General features: G+C 44.9%; 1 long non-coding RNA gene across 1 annotated transcript; it reads right to left on the reverse strand.

The window, feature by feature from the left end:
- Positions 1 to 8,331: 8,331 nt before the first annotated feature.
- Positions 8,332 to 8,598, reverse strand: LOC109754268 (uncharacterized). Its single transcript, XR_002230643.3, has 2 exons — positions 8,517 to 8,598; positions 8,332 to 8,409 (listed from the first exon to the last, which is right to left on the reverse strand). It is a non-coding gene; the product is annotated as an uncharacterized lncRNA (long non-coding RNA).
- Positions 8,599 to 22,998: the final 14,400 nt, after the last annotated feature.

Consider the following 22,998-nt stretch of genomic DNA (forward strand, 5'->3'; position numbering starts at 1 on the left):
GAGTTTGCAAGTACACACCAAATAGGGAAGATAGATTTTGCAAGAGGCATAAGTATTTAGAAACTAAATGGTTGCAAGAAATGCTAGATGTTTGTGCTGAAAATTTAAAATTTCTTCGCCGTACTTGTGAACTTTGCAATGAACGTGGTCATTTACATCTCCGATGCAAACTGTTTCTTGATCGAATCATGTCCAAAAATTGGGATAATTTGATTTCCCTTGCACATCATAATGACTTAGTTTGCTTTTGGGTTATGAAGAAATGAAACGTTTAGCTAAGAATCTTCCAGAATTTGCCCTTAAAAAATTTCTTGATATTGATCTAGAGGAAATTTATATGTATTTTACGTTTCCTTGCATTGAAAATCCTTATATTGCCAATTACATAAAGACAAGAAAGCAAATAGAAGATGATGAGAATACTAATGAAAGGGAAGAGACTTCCCAATATCCTCCTAATATTTCTTATGATGAATCAGGTAATGAGGAGGAGCCTTCTATTCAACCAATCTCAGTAATAAGGAGCTCAAAAAAGAGGGTTAAACCCACACATGATGTGAAGAAGAAAAATAAAATACGGAGAAGCAAAGGTAGAAAGGTATCCCTCCCAAATGATGTTGCTCCTACTACTCATTGTGATGATGATAATTGCTATACTATTGGTGCTATCCATACTATTAATGATGAGAGTGATTATGCTTATGATATGAACAGGCCCAAGCTTGGGGAAAGCTATGTTTGATGAGGATGACATATTTTAGAATATATTTGCTGCAATTAATGTTTGTCCCAAGCTTGGGGATGCTATGTTTAATGAAGATGATATTGTTAGCCTCCCAAGTTTTGATATGCAAATTTGTTATGATGATAGCATGCGTCCTACTTATGATGATTATATTGATGAAAATGGGTTTGGAAGAGTGTCAACTTTAGGAAGTAATGATCCCACTATTTTGGAGGATGTTGAATCTTATTGTGATGAATATGAAAGTGGATTTGGAGAGGTCATGACTTTATTTAGTGATGATTCCACTATCTTGGAAGAGGTTTCAATCGATTATGATGAGAACAAAGTTGCTACTTATGATGATTATTGTGATGAAACTTATGCTATAAAAAGTAGTGATGATAAAACTTGTCATGATTATGATTACCCTTTTTCTGAACATTACTCTTTTAATGTGGAAACAATTTATAGCATTCGAGTTTCTTATGATACTCCCACTATCCCGAATGAGAAGAATTTTGCTTATGTGGAGAGTAGTAAATTTTCTATGCAAGTAGATCATGAAAAGAATGCTTTAGGTGCTGGTTATATTCTTGAATTCATTCATGATGCTGCCGAAAATTATTATGAGAGAGGAATATATGCTTGTAGGAATTGCAATAATATCAAGTTTCCTCTCTATGTGCTTAAAGTTTTGGAGTTATGCTTGCTCTGCCTTCCTATGCAAGTTGATTCTTGTTCCCATCAGTTGTTTGCTCACAAAATCTCTATGCATAGGAAGAGGGTTAGACTTAAATGTGTTAGTAATATGCTTCATGATGCTCTCTTTATGTTTCAATTCTTAGCTTTTATGTGAGCATCATTGAAATCATCATGCCTAGCTAAAAGACATTAAAGAAAAGTGCTTGTTGGGAGACAACCCAATATTTACCTTGACTGTTTTTGTGTGTCCACATGATTATGCTACTGTAGTAATCATGTTTTATACCTTTTGTTTCAATAAAGTGCCAAGTAAGACCTTTAGGATAGCTTACGGTGATAGTTGTGTGATCCTGCTGAAAATCAGAAACTTTTGCACCCAGTAAAATAGTTTTGGTAATTCACAGAAACGTGCTTTTGATCTGATTCGTTTTGATCTGTATTGGTACACACATTGCTCAAGTTTTCCTAATTTGGTAGGATTTTTGGAGTTCCAGAAGTATACGTTTTATACAGATTACTACAGACTGTTCTGTTTTTGACAGGTTCCGTTTTCTATGTGTTGTTTGCTTATTTTGATGAATCTATGAGTAGTATCGGAGGGTATGAACCATAGAGAAATTGTAATACAGTACATATTACACCAATATGAATTTAGAATGAGTTCACAACAGTACCTAAGTGGTGGTTTTATTTTCTTATACTAACAGAGCTTACAAGTTTTCTGTTAAGTTTTGTGTTGTGAAGTTTTCAAGTTTTGGGTAAAGATTCGATGGACTATGGAATAAGTAGTGGCACCCCAAGGTAATATTCAAAGGACAACCAAGATTCTAAGCTTGGGGATGCCCCAAATGGCATCCCCTCTTTCGTCTTCGTCCATCGGTAACTTTACATGGAGCTATATTTTATTCACCACATGATATGTGTTTTGCTTGGAGCGTCATTTTCTTTTGTTAGTATTTGCATACTGTTATTTAGAATAATGTTTTGCATCTATATTTTCAATAAAAAATGTCAAGGATAGCCTTTACCATGCTTATTTTGCAAGTATACATGTTGCTGTTTCAAAACAGAAAGTTTACCGCTGTTGCAAAAATTCCCTAGAAAAGTCAGAGAATGATAAAATGATGAAACTTTTTGCATATTGAACTCTGATAAATCTTATACAGTGTGATAAAATTGGCATAATTTTTGGATTTAGGGAAGTATGATGAATCTTGCATTCTTTACAGACTGTACTGTTTTGGCAGATTGCTGTTATGTTTGCGTATGTTTGCTTGTTTAATGATTCTATTTGAGGATAGGAGTATTAAATATGCAGAGGCATTTAGTATGCAATTTTGAATAATAATTTCAGTAATTTGTTACAGTATAAAATGATAAGGTTTTGCATTGGTTTATACTAACTTATCTCACGAGTTCTTGTTGAGTTTTATGTGGATGAAGTTTTTGAGAAATAGAGACACCATGATATGAGAGGAATTAAGAAGACACAAAAGTTCAAGCTTGGGGATGCCCAAGGCACCCCAAGATAGTATTTCAAGAAGTCTCAAGCATCTAAGCTTGGGGATGCCCCGTTAGGCATCCCACCTTTCTTCTTCAACAACTATCGGTTAGTATCGGTTGAACCTAAGTTTTTGCTTCTTCACATGAGTTGTGCTATCCTTGCAATGTCATTTTATTTTGCTTTGCTTGCTGTTTGAATAAAATACCAAGATCTGAAATTCTTAAATGAGAGAGAGTCTTCACATAGTTACAGAATTATTTCGCTACTCATTGATCTTCACTTATATCTTTTTGGAGTAGTTTGTCATTTACTCGTGTGCTTCACTTATATCCTATGAGTAAATGCATGGTTGCATGAGTTGAATGTCATTATATATGTTTCACATGCTTACGCCATTGGGAGTAATGTCTTCACATCTAAGAAGTAGAGGTGGTAAATTTATTAAAGGTTAGCAAACATTGTATTGGTCAGTTGAACAATTCATTAAAGAATACTGAAGGAAGAGAGATTTCACATATAAATATACTATCTTAGACATCTTCTATGATTGTGAGCCCCACTAATTATTTCCAAACCTGAGCAAATTAGTTGAAATTGGACAAGGAAGACAACATAATGAGTTATGCTTGGGTATATTTGTATAGAAGTTATATTGTTATAGATCCTCCAACATGTGGTGCTTGCTATTTAGAATCCTTTGCTAGCCAAAATATCTGTACTAAGCGGGAATACTGCTTGTGCATCCAAATTCCTTGAACCAAGTTTCTTCCATGAGTGTCCACCATACCTACCTATATGCGGTATTTACCTGCCGTTCCAAGTAAATTTGCATGTGCCAAACTAAACCTTCAAATAATAATCTGTTTTGTATGCCCGAATCGCTCATGTAGCGACTAGGGGCTGTCAGTATCTTCCATGCTAGGTGGGTTATTCTCACGATGAGTGGACTCCGCTCATCATTCACGAGAAAAATGGCTGGTAACTGGGATGCCCAGTCCCATGATCAAAAGATCAAAATCAAATCAAAATAATTGCAAACAAAACTCCCCTAGGATTGTTGTTAGTTGGAGGGACCCGTTGTTTTGGGCAAGCCATGGATTGATGATTGTTGGTGGAGGGGGAGTAAAAACTTTACCATTCTGTTTGGGAACCGCCTATAATGTATCCAGTATGGAAGAAACTGGGAACCCTTGATTCTTATGTTGACAATGAAAGCATACCTCTGAAAATTATTTTCATCTCTGTTTAAAAGCTTCGAGCTCTGGCACCTCTGCAAATCCCTACTTCCCTCTGCGAAGGGCCTATCTTTTACTTTTATGCAAGGGTCAGTAGTATTCCTTCTCATTCCAACCTACTCTTTAGTTGGCAAGCATCGTGTGATGGGGAAAGATCTAAGCATATATGGCCATCAAATATATTTGATCATGAATTATTATTGTTGACAATTATTTATATGATAAGTAAGTTGGGAGGTGAAACATTAAGCCCCTATCTTTCTCTGTGTTCGATGGATGCTATTTGTTCTAAAAATATGCTTTGAGTGGTAGCAATCATGGAAGACTATATCATAGTTGAGTATGTGGAGTTTGCTAAATCAAAGCTCTGACATTGACCCTTCCTGAAAATAAGATGAATTACAATTGTTTGATGGCTGAGAACATAGTTTGCTAGTTTTCACGGAAGTTTATAGTCTATGCTTTAACACTTGAATAGCTTGTTACTTGATTGTGAGAAGTTTTTTGAGATGAGCTACTATGATGACATATAATGATGCTAGAAAAGGTGATTGAAATTATCATTGATAAAACTTGTGCACCTACTAGCATTCACACTTCATAAATTATTTCTTTTATCATTTACCTACTCGAGGACGAGCAGGAATTAAGCTTGGGGATGCTGATACGTCTCCAATGTATCTATAATTTATGAAGCATTCATGCTATTATATTATCTGTTTTTGATGTTTATGGGCTTTATTATACACTTTTATATTATTTTTGGGACTAACCTATTAACCGGATGTGGCACCCCGGCTCAGAGCAACCGGTTTACCCTGCATTGCCAGCCCAGAGATCGATTCTTCTGGCAATACACAACAACATGGTATAGAAATAACCGCTTTATTAATACTAGCGGGATACATAGATCTGATATTACATCTATGGTGCGAGGCCAAGCGGCACACACGGTGCTGCTGGACAGTATGTACATTATTTAATGAACATGGCTGGGGCCTCAATCACACGAAACTACGCGGCAGTGGAAGAACGACGTAGTGGAACTCCATAGCACAGGGACACCGACGTGGACACGGCCTAGACATGAGATGCGCTCCGATGCGAATCGACTTGCCTGAAAGCTGGCATAACACGCCAGGTCAGTACATTGAATGTACTTGCAAGCTCACAACAAACATAAGCACGATGACAGACAATATCATGATAATTAATCAAGTCAAATTAATGTAAGAAATACTACAGATGCAATGCAGTCAAACAGTGCACCGAGTCACGCGGACTCGCTTACCAGACGGTTACCTCGTAACCAAACGGTGACCACACCGAGGTCACACCTGAAACCAATTACTCCTGAACACCTCGAGTGTTCAAGGTTCACCACGAGACAATGCATCACAACACTCGCTTAGTTTGCAAGATTAATTATAAAAGTTGATCCATGGTATGACTTACTCCCGAGTCTTGCCCACAACCGAGGGCGCGGCTATCGATAGATTAAATACACTCTACAGAGGTAGCGCACTTTACCCACACAACGGAGTACCTGGCCTCGCTTTCCCATTCGGGTGGACCAAAATATTCCGATGAAACCCTCCCTTTGTCATGCACTCTCCCCGGCCACTCCGACCATCTCCCTCTCATGGCTAGGTCTTGGGTGGCCCCGTGTCTACCAAAGACACTAATGGCCACCGTCGTGGCAAAACGGTCCCAAACGGGGACAAGGTACCATAAAAACAAAAATGAGCACCCAAGGTTATGTCTGCCTACCAGGCCAGGCTATGCATGCCCATAACCTTCCCTCGCGGGAGGCACCGGTGAGAGCCACAACAAAGGACCGAATCAAGACCTTCCCATTAGGTAAATGTGGTCGCACTGAATTAAAACCCGATTCAGTGGCACCATGATGTGATCAACATCATATTCAAGTTGAACTTAATTAGGTTTTACTTTGATAAAAACTTTTTATCAAAAACATGATATGAAGAATAATTTTCATGCAACTACTCGTCATGCAAAGCAAACAACTCATGTTCATGGATCAAGCTTAGCCACATAATTACCTTGGAACACTAAAGATCAAAACTCTCTGGTTATAACGCATTTTTATCAGCAAGCACATTTTTATTAGTTCCTTATTTAAATGAAAATATCACTTAGTAAAATTACTACCATTAATTTCCATAGCAATATGCATAGTGCAAAATCTTACCCTACTTAACCAAACAAGTTCATTGCATGCAACCAGTAACTAAAACAAGCATTTCTAACAGAATAAAGTAACTAATAATTTACCAAAATTATTTACCAAATTTTAAATGCAAATAAGAACTCATATTCAAGTAGAAATTCATATATATTGAAACAACACCATCCAAATGCTAGTGTGGCTTGCCTTAGTGCAGAGGAGGATCCTCCCCACTTGGGTTGCTTCAAGACAAGCTTCTCCTTCTGAAAAATAATTTAAAACCACAAAAATAAATGTCAAAACACATTCTGAAAATCACCAGAAATTCTAGACAGCAAGGAAAAATCCACCCTTTGGTGTGCTGCTAGAACTTTCTATAACAAAGACAATGCAAAAAGAATCAATTCATTTGGACTTATAGTTTAGAAATGGTGGCTGGTCAAAGTTTAATCAAATTTCTGCATTAAATTTGAATAAACAGAAAATCCTGGGGGGGCGCTGACGTCAAAGACGTTAAACGGGAGTGCGCCCCCAGTCGTACCGCTTCGGGCGCGAGTAGTGAGGCTGAGACTGGGCCCCACCATTCTGGAGAGAGAGGGTGGGATAGAGATCAGAAAAGGGGCGGCGTTTTGCCAAAGCTCACGCCGGCGACGAGGGGGTTTGGGGCTAGGCTAGAGGGACAGACTGGAAGCGGGGCTCGCGGCGCACCTGCCCGTACCCGTGGCTTGACTAGAGGTGGACGGAGCAGCTCGGGGTTGAGCTCGCAAGCTTCGGTAGCGGACGGGGTTCGCCCGAGAGGTTGAAGACGGCGGCTAGCACTACTAGGAAAAGGGCTACTAGTGGCGCACCTGTTTTGCCTACTAATGGCGCACTACAGGTGCGCCACTAGCACCACGCCATTCGATTTTATTACTAATGGCGCACCACAGGTGCGCCATTAGTATACCAGATACTAATGGCCCACCATGTGGTGCGCCATTAGTATACCATTCGGTGCTCCACTGGTATTCCCTCCAGGTGCGCCACTAATAACCTTATAGGTGCGCCACTAGTAATAAAGGAAGGTGCGCCACTAATAAGGGCTTAAATGCGCCACTAGTAATGTATTTGGACAACAAAAAAAATCTAAATTTACAGAAAACAACCTATAAGGAAAAATAATTTAAAAACAAAAAATGAAATAGAATCATAATTTTTATTATAGTAAGAATATTACAATGTCTTTACAAGTTTCCAATAAAAGGAAAATTGCAAGGAAATAAAAGAAAATCCTAAAACTAATCTTCTAGTGATCTTTTCTTCTTTTTCTTCACTTTATCCCTGCAAAATGTAACAAAATAAACAGAAAGACAAACAAATTATTTATAACATGTCAACACTGTCATTTTTTATGCAGAACTAGATATGAGCATATATTTCCATAATTACATGGTGTGAATATTGTATGAGTAAGATTATAATGGAAATGAATTTTGATAGGAGCCCACTTTCGACAAGTATTTATTTGACAGAGCTAAATAATCAGGGCATTTACCTTTTGATAATATTATTATACTATACTACCGGTATACTACTCCACTTGGATTCATTTGAATGTATAGTCAAATTAAAAAAATGTGTTCATGGGGCAGCAGCACTAAGATTCGACCGTTTTCTGTCGGCCAACATATATATGGATAAATCAGAGATTAGACATGCATATAAAAGAAGGAAAATCAAGAAATATTAATCAATTGGAGTAGTCATGGTGTACTCAGTTTTATTACGGTGGCCAACTTTCACTATGTGTATATGTTTGAACAAAATAACTGTGGAAATAATGATAACGAATGGAAGAGTAGGACAAACATGTTCATCCAGTTCCACAACCAACCAAGTAAAGACAGTACCAACAAATGATCAAGACAAAAGCAACCTTCAAGGCAGATAGGGCAAACATCCTCCTCCTCGATCTTATCTTCAGGGGCACCTTTTGCACATGATTCGTATTCATCCACCTTCAGAGATTCCTGCTGATCATCTGTTTTGCTTTTGATATCTGACTTCTCCAGATCTGCACATGAAAAATTATAAGCTTGCATCACTACCATCACTAGGCTAATTCTAATAAGCCTAAAATAAATAAATTCTAATCAGCCTCAAAGCCCATAAGAGCTTTACCTGGGTTTTCTGTAACTGGCAAACTAACATCATAAGGCAATGGTGCAGGGGGTGCCCGATAAGTGTCAGGAGTGGATGTGTCTAGATTTGTGTCAACGGCGACTATAGCAGAAGCTGGAGATGATCCATCAAAGGCAGAAGACAAAGGTTCATGCTCCTCCTAATGACAGCAAGCAGCATATCACATAGACAACATGACATGTGACATTAAGCAGTAGCATACTAACTAAAAAGTAGCATGCCTCATGACAGTAGTATTGAGCACAATTAGTATAGCCTTAGACTAGTAATTCATGCCTAGGGCATGACCACAGGAGGATGTCAATAAGGTATTATCCAAGTTCTTCCACAAACCAGAACACCAAATCAGATACATAAGCAAGGGCATGACCACAGGAGCAACTAAAGGGATAGCAACAATTACTGGCAACATTAGAATAACCTTTAGTTGGCCCTAAAACAATCAGCAGTAGCAATGCATCAACAGAGCGGCAACAATGGCCAAGACACTAGAAGTAGTAGGAGAGGAGAAGTGGAACTCATTGGGCTAGGGTTGTAGCCGATGCCGAGCACGTCACCATACCAGCACGGCGAGGCAGCAGCCACAGCACGGCACGGCGCCAACCAACGCAGGGGTTGCGCAGCACGCCACCCGACCGGCGGAGGGGCACCGTGCACGGCAGGAGCGTGACCCAGGCAACACCAGCACCACCAGGAGGTGTGGGAGGTGGCGTACCCGACTGGAGCAACGAGAAGGAGACTGCCGGCGATGAGGGGCTCATCACCACCGAAACCCTAGCGGAGGGGATCGATGGGACGACCTCAGGAGGCGAGGATAACCAAATTGAGCCGGTGGGGAAGGTAGATCAGCTCGAGGGGGAGCTGCCGGTGCCTAATCCGCCGCCCGCTGGCTTCGCCGTCGCCGGAGGTGAGGTGGCGGCCGAATCCCTAGCTAGCTACGGGGGACGATGGAGGGTGGGAGCGCCGATTCTGGCCGGAGGGGAAGGAGGCCTGGAGCTTGGGGAGGTTGGGGGAGTGCTTCCCGCAGCCGGAGCTCGCCGAAATAGGCCGGCGTGGGTGGTGGCGGCGACGAGGGAGAAGGGTTCGTGGGGGACAGAGGAGAGACGTCGCGAGACAGAGAGGGAGGAGGCGTTCGGTGGAGTTGGGTAGGCTCTATCTCGTGAGCTCTTTTTTTGAAACATATTACTAATGGCGCACCACCCCACGGTGCGCCATTAGTAGTTTTAAAAAAATTAAAAGAATTTTTTTTTACTAATGGCGCACCGTGGGAGTGGTGCGCTATTACTAGTTGAACTAGTAATGGCGCACCATCCCACGATGCGCCATTAGTAGTTTTGAAAAAATTAAAAGAATTTTTTTTACTAATGGCGCACCGTGGATGTGGTGCGCCATTAGTATTTGCACACTAATGGCGCACCAACACATGGTGCGCCATTAGTATTTCGTAATGGCGCACCACATGTACAGTGCGCCATTAGTGTCCATATTGGCTATAGCTGCTTTTGTAGTAGTGTAGAGGCAGCTCCGAGGGCTTGGCGGCCTCCAAGCAGCACCAACAGACCACCAAGGCCCTCCCCAAGCAGTTGCCTAAGCTCGAGAGGCCCTGGAGAGCGGCAGCTGGCCTGCGGGGATCGCCGGACTCCTCGGGTTGGGGCGACGGACAGAGGCCTGCCCGACCGAACTGCGGTCGTTCTACGTGTTCGTGCTGGTTGTGTGGAGTGGTGCGTGGCCAGGATTCGAGTCGGGGTGGCTTTATATAGCCGGAGCAAGAGGAGGGGCGTGTCCCCGCCGGAGCGTTCTAGACACGCAGTGAACATCGACGAGAAGCTCCAACGCAAGGGGGCAAGGTTCTGCGTTGACTCAGGGGCTTGCCCACGCTTGCGGACGCGCACAGGAGGCGGTTGGGGAACCAGACCAACACACGCGCGCACTGTGGCGTTTTGGCCGCGACGCGCCCGTGCATGCTGCGGCGGCTCCGGCGTTGGCGAGCGCCAGGGAGGGGTCAAGCTTGATGAGTCGAGGGTTGAGGCGCGGTGCGGCAGTCGGAGGCGAGCGCTAGAACGAGCACGCACGAAACAGAGAGCAAGGCGCCAGCCAGAGCGCGTCGAGATGCTGCCAGGCGCTGTGTCCTCACGCGGTCACCAAGCTGGCATGGTCAAAACGACGGCCAGGAGCGGCCAACCCTTGTCTACATGCTCGACCGTGCAGTGTTACGTCTAGGAGGGGTGATGGATCATACCCAGGCCGGTCAGACGTGACTCTACCAAGCTGGCAAGTTTCTAGTCAGAAACTTGGTCGCCAAGTTTGGCCACCTTCTAGAAGGCCATTAGGGCTAACCTCCTGGGGTTTAGGGTTTCTTAGGAAGGTGTTTAAGCTCAAGAAAACTCAAGGCCAAAAGCTCAAGGAAAAATGCACTTGCTGTAGAAAGTGCATTTCTGGTCCAGAAGTGAAAAGATTTTCTACAGCAAAAATAGTAGAAAAAGTGCTGCAATATTTTTTCATGGGAAGGTGTGCCAGGGTTCTAAGAATATTTAGGAATTATCTTAGATTTTTCTGAGCAAGAAAAATTGAGGTTTCTTTGGAGCACAAGGTTCTGAAGTGAATTCCAGAGAGAACAATGAATATCTTTCTATTAGGAAAAATATTCATTGGATTATTTTGGGAATTTGTGGGAGCAATAAGGTAGATAGGTCACTTGGGTGAAAGCCAAGGATATGCCCAAGTGACAAGTCCACTTGAAATGATTCAAAACCCAAATCAAATCAGGGCAAAAACCACGGTGAAAACCAAGTACGGAAAAAGAGAGAAGGCAAGTCCGGCAAAAGAGAGAAGGCAAAAATCCAGGCTGTCACACTGGAGGCCTAGCCCAAACTGTTGTTTTCTTGCCTATTTCAGTGTTTCGAAGAAAAGGAATATTAAACGGAGTCCAAACGGAATGAAACCTTCGGGAGAGTTATTTTTGGAATGGAAGCAATCCAGGAGACTTGGAGTGTACATAAGGGAAGCTACGAGGAAGCCACGAGGCAGGAAGGCACGCCCTACCCCCCTGGGCGTGCCCCCCACCCTTGTGGGCCCCTCATGGCTCCCCTGACTGACTTCTTTCGCCATATATGTCCATATACCCTAAAAACATCGAGGACGACAATAGATCGGGAGTTCCGCCGCCGCAAGCCTTTGTAGCCACCAAAAACCAATCGGGAGCCTGTTCCGGCACCTTGCCGGAGGGGGGATCCCTCACCGGTGGCCATCTTCATCATCCTTGATATGCAGTCCTTAAGAATTCCTCTCTTTCCCAGGTTGATTCTTCTTCGGTGTGATGCTCCCACTGAACCTTGTAAAACCTTATCTCTTTGCTGCGAGTGACCCTTTCTGTCTGATCCAATATTCTGATTGGCTTTTCCTCATAAGTCAAATCCTTAGCCAATTCTATTTCTCAAATATCAGTCCTTTTCTCCGGAGGTGAGATACATCTCCTTAGCTATGAGATGTGAAACACGTTGTGTACTTCGGATAATTCTGGTGGCAATTCCACCTGGTAGCCAACTGTTCCGACTTTGGCCATCACGGGGAATGGACCGATATATCAGGGTGCCGATTTTCCTCGGGTCTGAAATCTCTTGACTCGGAGATATACGTATTCTCCGGGTTCGAAGCTGATCTGACGATGTTTGGCATCATAGTAGCTCTTCTGTCGGGATTTGGCCAGTTGCAGTCTGTCCCGGATTTCCTTGACCCGCTTCTCTGCTTCGAGCATTAAATCAGTGCCGAAAGTACGGTTGTCTCCGGTTTGAGACCAGTTTAATGGGGTGCGGCATTTCCGGCCATACAGGGCTTCATAAGGTCACATCTTTAAGCTGGCCTGGAAACTGTTGTTGTAGGAAAATTCGGCGTAGGGTAGACAGTCTTCCCACTTGGTTCCTTGGGCCAATGTACATGCCCGGAGCATATCCTCGAGTATTTGATTTACTCGCTTAGTTTGTCCATCTGTCTGAGGATGATAAGTCGTGTTGTACTTCAGAGCGGTCCCCAAGGTTTGATGTAGTCGGGACCAAAATGCGGATGTGAAAAGAGATCCCCTGTCGGAGGTGATAGTCTTGGGTACTCCATGTACACTGACGATTCTTGATACATACAGCTGTGCGAGTTGATTTGCACGGTATGTAGTCTGAATAGGCAGGAAATGTGCCACCTTGGTTATGCTGTCCACTATGACCCATATCGCGTCGTTTCCTCGATGAGACCTTGGTAATCCGGTCATGAAATCCATGCAAATGTCATCCCATTTCCATTGGGATACCGGCAGAGGCTGGATGAGTCCGGCGGGTTTTTGATGTTCCGCCTTCACCTTATTGCATATGTCGCAACAGGCCACAAAATACGCGATGTCTTTCTTCCTTCCATCCCACCAAAATATCTGACGAAGATCCTCATACATTTTGGTACCACCGGGGTGAATTGAGTATGGTGCTTCATGTGCTTCCGCTAATATATTCTTCTTCAGACTTTCTTGGTCGGGTACGCAAAGTCTTCCACGAAACCGTAGCGAACCTTGCTGATCCATAGAGAAATCTGGTGCACGCCCTTGGTGCACCTTCTGAACATATATTTGTAACACCTTATCCTCCGCCTGAGCACTGCGGATTTCTTCTTCGAGAGTAGGGGCAACTTCCAATATATTGGTAAGACGGGCGTCGGTGATCACCAAGTTTAGCTGCATGATTTCTTCATAAAGCTCCGGAGGTAAGGAATCCATTAGAGCATTAAGGTTGGCTGGTTTGTGGCTGAGGGCGTCAGCCACCACATTTTCTTTGCCCGGGTGATAATTTATTCCGAGGTCGTAGTCCTTAACCAACTCGAGGCATCTTTGCTGTCGAAGGTTCCAGTCGGGCTGAGTGAATATATACTTGAGACTTTTATGGTCGGTGAATATCTGGCACTTCTTTCCAATCAGATAATGTCTCCAGATTTTCAAAGTGTGCACCACTACGGCCAATTCCAAATCATGAGTAGGATAGTTTCCTTCATGTTGCCGCAGTTGGCAAGATGCATAGGCCACCACTTTGCCATCTTGCATGAGTACACATCCCAGTCCTTTTCTGGAGGCGTCGCAGTAAACATCGATACTGCGGTAGATGTCTGGAAGAGTTAATACGGGTGCCGATGTGAGCCTGGTTTTTAACTCATTGAAGCTCCATTCGCAGTCCTCAGTCCATACGAACATCTTGTCCTTCTTGAGGAGCTCAGTCATTGGCTTGGCAATCTTGGAAAATCCTTCGATAAAACAGCGATAATATCCTGCCAGTCCAAGGAAACTCCGGATTTCTGAGACGGTGGTGGGTGCGGACCAATCAAGTACATCTTTTACCTTGCTTGGGTCCACCGAGATTCCTTCTACCGAGAGGATATGTCCGAGGAATCCCACTTGCTGGAGCCAAAACTCACATGTGCTGAATTTGGCATACAGTTGATGATTGTGAAGCCTTTGCAGAACTGCTCGAAGATGCTCCTTATGCTCGTCCTAGCTCTTGGACTAAATGAGGATGTCATCAATGAACACCACCACAAATTTGTCCAAGAAGTCCATAAACACCTTGTTCATCCTATGCATAAAGAATGCGGGAGCGTTGGTGAGGCCGAAGGACATAACAGTGTATTCGTAAAGACCGTACCGAGTGGTGAACGCAGTCTTAGGAATATCTTCCTTCTTTATCTTGAGTTGATGATATCCCGTCCTCAAATCAATCTTTGAGAATACTTTGGCCCCACTGAGTTGATCAAATAGATCTTCAATCCTCGACAGTGGATACTTGTTTTTAATGGTGACGTCATTCAGCTGTCGGTAGTCTACGCACATTCGTAGACTGCCATCCTTTTTGTCCACGAAGATTGCTGGTGATCCTCATGGTGAAGAGCTTGGACGAATGTATCCTTTCTGCAGCATCTCATCCAATTGTTTCTTCAATTCCACCAATTCTGAGGAAGGCATCCGATAATATTTCTTATGTATCGGAGTGGTTCCAGGAACCAGGTCAATAGCAAACTCCAATTCTCAGTCTGGTGGCATGCCGGGTAATTCTTCAGGGAATACATATGGATACTCGCTGACGACTGGGATTAATTCCACCTCTTCTGCCACAGCTGCGAAACCAATATCCTTCGTGGGGATGCGCTTGCGGGCATAAAAACTGGTAGTGCGACCTTCCATATTTTTCAGGTTAACTTCTCTGGTCGCACAGCTGATGCAGACTTGGTATTGGGTTAACCAATTCATGCCTACACTACTAGGAAAAGGGCTATAGATGGAATGGCCACTAATGGTGCACCAGACATGTGGTGCACCACTACTATATAGCAGTGGCGCACCATGTGCTGGTGCGCCATTAGTGTGAAAGACACTAATGGCGCACCAGACAGACGGTGCGCCATTACTAGTTCTAACTAGTAATGGCGCACCAGCCACATAGTGCGCCACTACTATATTTTTTTTATTTTTTATTTTTTTTGCAAAACTACTAATGGCGCACCAGGGAACAGTGCACCATTACTAGTTTAAACTAGTAATGGCGCACTGTTCCCTGATGCGCCATTAGTGTTTTTTTTGCAAAACTACTAATGGCGCACTGTTCCCTGATGCGCCATTAGTGTTTTTTTTTGCAAAACTACTAATGGCGCACCACCAGCAGGTGCGCCATTGGTAACCAGGGTTACTAATGGCGCATTAGGTGGTGGTGCGCCATTAGTAACCTGGGACGAGCTAGATATTTTGGACAGCCACACCTACCCACTCACTTTCCCCACTTCATTCTCCCCACCTCCTCCTCCAAGCTTGTCTCGGCTGCCTCCTCCTCCTCACCTCATTTGCACCATAAATTCATCCAAATTAAGTGGTTAAATTACCTTTTTTTGATAGGTAAGTAAGGGGAAGCTATCTTTATGTTGTTCTCCCTCGCGAACAATGTGCACATGCACTTTTTATGGCCCAGTTAGATCTATGTATGTTTGTGGTGTTGCATATGTTTGTGGTGTTGCATATATGTTTGTGTTTGCAGGTACCGGTATTTGAAATGCGATAGTTGCCAATATTTTGCCGGAATGTTGATTCATTTCCGTTTCGGCGAGAATTTTGGCACTATGCATTCTTTTTGGTCCTATTTTTAGGGAAAGTCATGCCAAATTTTTTCTTGGTTCTAAAATATCGTTATCGTGAATAGGTTTTTGACCTCCGCGAAGGCCGAGATGCTTGAAAAGAACGAGACGGAGATAAGATGTCCGTGTCGAAGATGCAAGCTAAAGAGCCTTATTGCGGACCCGGATTCCGGGCAGGTGTGGGACCACCTGCTCTTGCGTGGTTTCATGGATGGCTATCGGTGACAAGGTGATGAAGACGACTATGAAGTCGTCCATGGGGGTCGGGCAAGAAATGAGGATGAGCAGCAAGACAACCACCGCGGCTCGGGCGGGCGAGAAGACCAAGAATCTCCAGGACATGATCACGACGGTGATGCTGTACACAGTCATCATGTAGAAGATGCTGGACATGATGATGAGGAAGATGCGGGAGAAGATGAAGGGCATGATCATGAAGATGAAGATGCCGGCGGAGCAGACGACGATGGACCATCGATGGGCTGGGTGCAGGACCCTCATATTCAAGAGCTGCTTCTCAAGCAGACGGATAACGCAAGAGCTGCCGCCTGAGAGAAAGCCAAGCTGGATCAACTGGAGATAGATGCGGTTACTCCATTGTATGAAGGATGCAAGCCCGAGGATACCCGCCTGAAAGTAACGCTCATGGCTCTGGAGATGAAGGTAAAACACAAAATGACTGACGCATGCTTCGACGAGAACATGTCATTCTGGCACGAACGTCTTCCCAAGGGGAACAAGTGCCCGACCAGTTTCGAGGAGGCGAAGAAAATCGTGTGTCCTTTGGATTTACCGCACGTGAAATACCATGTGTGCATGAACAATTGCATCATTTATCGGGACGAGCACGCGGAGTCTACCATATGTCCGGTGTGCGGCGTCACTCGATACAAGAAGAGGAAGAAAGCTCCTCGAAAAGTGGTGTGGTACTTTCCGATCACTCCTTGTCTCCATCGGTATTTCGCGGACCCTAAGGTAGCAAAGCTCCTGCGTTGGCACGCGGATAGGGAGGAGAAGAAGCGAGAAGATAACACAAATGATCCGGAGATAAATAAAAAAGACAAAATGCTGAGTCACCCTAAGGATGGGAGCCAGTGGCAAGTGTTGAACTTTGAACACCCAGAATTTGGGAAGGATCCAAGGAACATCATGCTGGGCGCGAGCACCGATGGATTCAATCCGTTTGGCAGCCAGAGAAGCACACATAGCACCTGGTCTGTGTTTGTGTGGATGTACAACCTTCCCCCCTGGTTGTGCATGAAGAGGAAGTACATTCACATGAGTATGCTAATTGAAGGGCCGAAACAACCAGGGAACGACATCAATCTATATCTGGGGCTGCTGAAAGAGGAGCTAGACATGCTGTGGAAAACGTCAGCCAATACGTGGGACGCCGCAGAGAAAGAATAATTCCCTATGAGAGCCGCACTGCTCACGACGGTGCACGACTATCTCGGTTACGGATATCTCGCGGGGCAGGTGGTCCACGGATTTTCTGGATGCGTCAGTTGCATGGATGACACAACGTATCGCCAGCTAGATAGAGATCCCGGGTCTTTGAAAACCGTGTTCATGGGACATCGAAGGTGGCTTTGCGACGATGACCCGTGGAGGAAACGCAAGGATCTGTTCGATGGTGAAACCGAACCCCGAAGACGCCCGCGTACGAGGAGCGGCGAGGAAATAGACGAGTTGTTGAAAAATTGGAAAGATTGCCCACTGCCGGGAAAGAAGCAAAAGGCGCCAGAGCCGGGAAAGAAGCGAAAGGCGCTAGAGCCGCTGCTGAAGGTATGGAAAACGAGGTCTGTTTTCTGGGACTTGCCGTACTGGAAGATCCACCGTGTGCCTCACAGCCTTGATGTCATGCATATCATGAAGAACGTGTGCGAGAGTCTGCTTGGTACCCTGCTCAACATGCCAGAGGGGACCAAAGATGGGCCGAAAGCAAGGGCAGACTTGAAATCAATGGGCATCAGGGAGGAGCTTCACGCTAATGATGATGATGATGATGAGGCGAAGCAGGACACGGAAAGTCGTCGCAAAGGCAAAAAGGCCAAGAAGACAGGAAATGACTTCCCTCCCGCGTGCTTCACTCTAAGTCAGGAGGAGATCGATCAGTTTTTCACCTGCCTCGTAGGAGTAAAACTTCCTTACGGTTACGCGGGGAAGATAAGCAGATACCTAGACTCAGCGAAGCAGAAGTTCAGCGGGATGAAGTCTCACGACTGTCACGTGCTGATGACGCAAATACTTCCAGTTGCAATCCGTGGGATCATGGACGCGCATGTTCGTGAAACGCTATTTGGCCTATGCAACTTTTTCGATGTCATCTCTCGGAAGTCGGTTGGCGTGAGGCAACTCAGAAGGCTACAGGAAGAGATCGTGGTGATACTATGCGAGCTTGAGATGTACTTCCCGCCGGCATTCTTCGACGTTATGGTGCATCTGCTGGTCCATATCATGGAGGATATCATCCAACTCGGGCCGACGTTCCTGCACAGCATGATGCCGTTCGAAAGGATGAATGGTGTCATCAAAGGATATGTTCGCAACATGTCACGTCCAGTGGGAAGCATAGCCAGGGGCTTTCTGACCGAAGAGTGCATCTCCTACTGCACGAATTATCTAGGCATCGAGAACCCCATTGGTCTGCCCGTCAACAGGCACCTCGGTAGGCTCGCTGGATGGGGTCACCGTGAGGGTCACCGCGAAATGCATGTCGACTTCGATGGTCGACTCGCCGACTTTGAAAGAGCAAACCTAGTCGCGCTACAACACATAGACGTGGTCGATCCTTGGGTGGTAGAGCACAAAACCTTTATTGAGAAGATGTACAATGACCTAGGCCAACAGAGGACGGACGGAGATATAATCAAAGAGCACAACTCATGTTTCACACGTTGGTTCAAGCAGAAGCTTCTGTCGTACCCTTTACATGAGGATTCTTCCGCGGAAGAACAACTCATATTCGCCTTGTCACAGGGCGCCGAGCACTACCTGATGACGTATGAGGCGTACGATATCAACGGCTACACATTCTACACCGAGGACAAGGACATGAAGAGCGATGGTTATCAGAACTCCGGGGTAACGATGGAATCCTACACCGATAACGACAAGGACAGATACTACGGAAGGATCGATGAGATCTGGGAGCTGAGCTACACTAGAGAGAAGGTCCCGATGTTCCGTGTCAGATGGGCCAAGAGCGTCATAAAAGAAGACCGGTATTTCACCACCATGGTTTTACCCGAAGCCAAATCCAAGACCGCAGGCGCGAACGTCACCACGAAAAATGAGCCATGGGTACTGGCTTCCCAAGTGGACCAATGCTTCTTCATTACCGACCCGTCAAAGTCCAGTCGTGTTGTCGTGAGGAGAGGCAAAAGGAAGATCATCGGAATGGATGGAGTCGCCAATGAGCAAGACTTCGACAAGTACGGCGACCCGAAGATGGAACATGACGACGACGATGAAGTATCAGCATACACCACAAGAAGAAGCAGGACCACCCTACCTAAAGGACGTCCGTTCAAGAGAAGAACTCCATTGACGAAAAATAAGGGCAAGAAGATTGTGAACAGATAGCTAGCTAAGATCGATTGTATTTAAATTGTAGCCTTCATTTCTCGATTGTATTTCATGGGCACTTTTTGAACTCATGAATATTTTTAAATTTCATGGACACTCGATCTCGATCCCCCTCCATCTCGATTGCTATCCCACCTCGCCAGATCCGGTCCCCCTCGCCGCCGAGCACCCCCCGCACCCTCTACCCCGCTCCACCGGCCGCCGTCGCCGACCCCCCGCACCCACCCCCGCTCCACCGCCGCCGACGACCCCCCGCACGCACCCTCCCCGGCCTGCTCCACCGTCACAAATGAATGCAACTAAAATTGCAAAAAAAACAAATTTGATTATATTTTCAAATAATAAATTTGATGATTTTTTTTCATATTCATAAATATTATTACTGTTTTATAAAAAATTATTACTATTTCATATTCATATTCATTTTCTAAAAAATTATTAGATGCAACAAAAAATAATAATAATAAAAGATTACTAATGGCGCACCTCTGGCTGGTGTGCCATTGCTATATAAAAAAAGTTTACTAATGGCGCACCGATCGTGGGTGCGCCATTGCTATATAAAAAAAACATTCTAATGGCGCACCGCTTCGTGGTGCGCCATTAGTAAGTTTCCCCCCTATAGCTAATTCCTCCCTCTCCCTCGCCAGTTCCCCTTCATCCCTCTCCCTCGCCAGATCCACCCGCGCGCTGCCCCGACCCACGACGCCGCCGCCCCGACCCCCGCCGGACTCCACCCCCGCCGCCACCGCGCCCCCGCGCCCCCACCACTGCAGCTCCCCCGCACCGCCGCCCCTGCGCCCCCATCACTGCAGCTCCCCCATGCCCCCGCGCCGCCGCCCCCGCGCCCCGAGCCGGAGGAGGAGGACCAGGAGGAGGATGAGGAGGAGGTCTTCCTCTTCGACTACGAGGACCCGGACGAGCTCGGACGCCCTCGAGCCATCCCTTCGACGCCCGCCGATTTCCTCCGCCTCGGCCACCATCGCCACCGCTCGACGCCGAATTCGCGCCACCTCGACTAGCTCCGGCTACCCCGAGTCGCCCTCGACCTCCCTAGTGAGCACCCGAGCCGCTTCCCCCTCTTCCCCCTCTTGATTTCCTTCTGATGTGTTCTAGTTCATGCATCGTGTACGAGTTGGTGTCTGCCATTACTTAATTTCCTAAGCAGTTCCATTACTTAATTGGTTCCCCCGAAGAAGATTTATTGTTTGTATAGAAGAGGGTGAGTGAGGAGGGCAGGAGAAATAGATGGATCAATCACAGAGTTAGTGGTTGTTGCATTGCAGTTGCTTGCAAATTAGGAGGTACTACGTGAGAAGGAGAGCTAAACCAGCAGAGGAGCAGCGGAGGCAGAGGCAGCTAGGCAGTCAATTAGGAAAGTTGGTGTGTGCTCTGAAGCAAGAGTGAAGTCAAGGAGATTTGTTGGTTTGCTAAGTTAGAGAAAAACTTTGTGTCCAAGTAGTAGCCATCAGGAGGTTGAAGTAGGTGGATCACCAATCATAGTCAGCAGTTTATATTGGAGCTTGTTGTACTGAACTCTGAATATTCTTTTTGAAGTTCATCTATGTTTAGGGATTTATAAGTGGTGTCTTTCTTGTGTTTTATACTAGTAGTATCACATTTTTGTACTAGTAGCCATTAATTCAGATTCATTTTTTAGTCATCATGCCTTGTTGCCTCTGTGCAAGTTGTGATCATCCAAGCAGAGGAATTATAATCCTTGAGCTCTTCTTCCGCTGTTTCTCCTGTCAATCTAACTGCCTCTATTCAGAGAAGAGAAGAGAATACAAATGAATTGGCTTGTTTATGTCAAATACGAATGAACTGCTATTTGTGGAGTTTAGGCTCCTTTGAATCAAGGCAGCACTGTCAAATGAGCTCCTCTTCTTTCTACTCCTTACCTAGACATAAACTTGGCAAGTTTTAGCAACAAGAATACAAACGATAGTCACTGCAGCTGCACATGATCTCTGCTAGTTATAGAAATTCATTGCTTGTCCTATGTTTTCTGTCAGGGTATTGTTCAGGAAGCTTGCTTGAGTTTATGTCCTTTAATTTGTAAATCTGCAGTTCTAGCCACTGTTTGTAGTTCTAGCCACTGCTTGTTGTTAGTTCCTCAAGGAGTTCTACACAAAATTAGCTCAACAAGTTGCATCTGGCTTTTACAAAGTTGTTTTGGCTTAAGAGGATAAGTTGTTGTATATACTCTCATAAAGTTCAGCAAGAACAGGGCATCAACAGTGCTACTCTAGTATCTAGTTGGGGAGGGACAAATGGACAGGGCATCACTGTAGCTGTACTGCACAACAAACTATTAGTCTTAGGATTAACACTCCTCATATGAGATGAGAGGATTTTTTTTAATGGCTTCTTGTAGTTTTGAAAATTCAGTTTATTCGGTTACTGAAAATTCAGTTAATTCAGTTAGGCACACAAATTTCAGAACTTTTGTATGCCCTAGTACTTGGTGTTTGTAGAAAACCAGGAGTGTCAATGTGACTAGAATTCACTTGTTCTTATATGGGTGAAACTTCACTTGTTTTTAGGCTAGTGCAGGGTGTTGCTTTATTCTGTCATCATTTGTAACTATGTCACAAATAAATTGTTCCTTCTTCTGTATTTGACAAGTAATGACTGTTGATAAGCTGAGGCATGGATTAAGCTGTTTCTTTGCTGTAACATACTGTATATCACTCCACAATGAAATACATTACATATTGATGTGCTTTGTAAAACTTGTTCATGTACTGAACTACTAATGCCTTGTGATGCTCTGAATTACTTGTGATGCCTCTGAATTTGCTGGGTTTTGTCTCCGACCATCGTGTCGTGATGATTTTGCAGGTACCCCGAGAGGCCCTTGAGTTTGCCAGAATGTCGATTAACTTCCGTTCCGGCAAATTCGGGTACTCCATATGTCCTCTTTTCAGCAAAGGTCATGCTGAAATTTTCCGTGAATGTTAGCATGACTTTGCTAAAAATAGGACATATGGGGTACTTGTGACTAATGCATGGGCCGGGGTCTTAGTACTTAATTAAGTAGGATCAACTGCCCCTTTATTCTTGCTGCATTAAACCATAGGTGGCAATAGAGCCAAGTGATTAGGCCCAACTTAGAATTCTCCTTCCCAGCTTAGCTTTTAGGGTGCCTCGGTGTCGATGAGAACCTAAATGATGTACGCTTAGGCTTTTAGGGTGCCTCGGCGTCGACAAACCCTAAATGATAAAAGCTTAGCTTTTAGGATGCCTCGGTGTCGACAAACCCTAAATGATGAGACCATGATCTTGTTCCTTGACAATAACCAACTTTTTGACCAAACTTTTTTCCTGTTTAGAGCGAAACATGGCCCACAACGATGAGGCCGGCGGTTCGGGCGGCAAGCAATTCTGGGAGCTGTCCCAGGAGATGGAGGAAGAACCTCACCGCTATGAGGACGCCGCTGCGGAAGACACCGATCCTGACTACACAACCCCTAGTGGCGTCGGGGATGACACAACTGATGGTGCCGCCAAGGATGCCACCACTGATGATGGCGGCGCACGCACAGATGGCAGCCACCCGAAGAGGCAACGGAAGGACCCGTGCCCGAACGTGCTCGGCACCGTCAAGGAGGAATTTACTGAAGTGAACTCCAACGGGCATCCAACGGCGCCCAAACAAGTAGTCAAGGGGTACTCGGTTCAGCTCAGGTGCATTCTCCGGAGCACCGTCTCGATCAACACC

The sequence above is a fragment of the Aegilops tauschii genome, chromosome 4, assembly GCF_002575655.3.
Source record: "Aegilops tauschii subsp. strangulata cultivar AL8/78 chromosome 4, Aet v6.0, whole genome shotgun sequence".
Classification (NCBI taxonomy): Eukaryota; Viridiplantae; Streptophyta; class Magnoliopsida; order Poales; family Poaceae; genus Aegilops; species Aegilops tauschii.